The sequence below is a fragment of the Lactuca serriola genome, chromosome 7 (assembly GCF_051521515.1).
Source record: "Lactuca serriola cultivar US96UC23 chromosome 7, Lser_US96UC23_V15, whole genome shotgun sequence".
Taxonomy (NCBI): Eukaryota; Viridiplantae; Streptophyta; class Magnoliopsida; order Asterales; family Asteraceae; genus Lactuca; species Lactuca serriola.
In genome coordinates this window covers 5,036,466-5,037,686 of record NC_136414.1, presented here as the reverse complement: position 1 = coordinate 5,037,686, position 1,221 = coordinate 5,036,466, and positions in this window count along the sequence as shown.

Here is a 1,221-nt window from a genome sequence, read left to right as displayed (position 1 = left end):
CAGTCGGCAGTTTCGAGGTGAGTTATCCTCACTATATCAGCAGGGTCTAAGGCACCAAGGCCGACCCTTATCGGATTGAGATCCGGGTATTTGTTGTTATGTTATTGCTTTGATATGTTTGCATCCTGGTAGCTAGGATGGTATATGTTAGAGACCTGGTTGAGATAGGTATCCCGAGATGTAGGGTGATGCTATGCTAGTGACCGGTTAGGTCGGTATCCTGGTTAGGATGATGATATGTTATGTGATCTGTTTGATCGGCTTGCTGACTGTGAATTGCTATATGATTGTATGTTTATGTCCACATGGTTGTTTGGACTGGAGTTGGGTTGAGGCGGGTCCTGCTTTGTGTTGTAGGCCAAGATACCCAGGGCGGACCGGTTGTCCCGAAGGCCCAGCGAGCGGTCCGGATAGGCTGTAGGCCCAAAGAGGGCGGACCAGACGTGCCGAGGCTCGGAGAGTGGACCAGGCCGACTGAAGGCCCGGTGCGGGCGGACCAGTCATACTGTAGACTCAAAGAGTGGACCAGGTGGATTAAAGGCCCGGTGCGGGCGGACCAATCACACTGCAGACTCGATGAATGTGGTTAGATTCAGAGAGTGGACCAGGTGGATTGAAGGCCCGGTGCGGGCGGACCAACACACTGTAGACTCGAGGTATATGGCTAGACTCGGAGGGTGGACCAGGTGGACTGTTGGCCGGTGCGGCGGACCAGTCCCACAGTAGACCCGAAGTGCATGGCTGTTCTGTGATCGGATATGTTATGGCATGTTATGCGTGTATGGTATATGTGGTTGGTATTTTGGGGATATCTCACTACACTTTCGGGCTTACAGTTGTGGTTTAATGTTTTTCAGGTTCTTCAGGAGACCGTGGCAAGGCGAAGGCGTGATCGTACCGCTCCTCGTGTTTATATTGTGATGAGATTCTGGGAATACTTAAAATAAATTGTATTGAAAACCTTTTTGTAATAACTTTAATGGAATCGGGTTGTTTTCGAAAATTTTAAATTGGTTGAAATTTTTGGTCGTTACAAGCACACATAATGAAGTTTTGGAAAAACTGATGTTGATTAAACACACATATGTACACACACATACCTCTCTCTCTCTCTCTCGCGTCTCTCATTCTCTCTTCCTGATTCAACAAACACACACAGACACATACTGATAAACCAGATTCAGAACATTGATAAGCCAACACCTCCTTCAGTTACTCTCT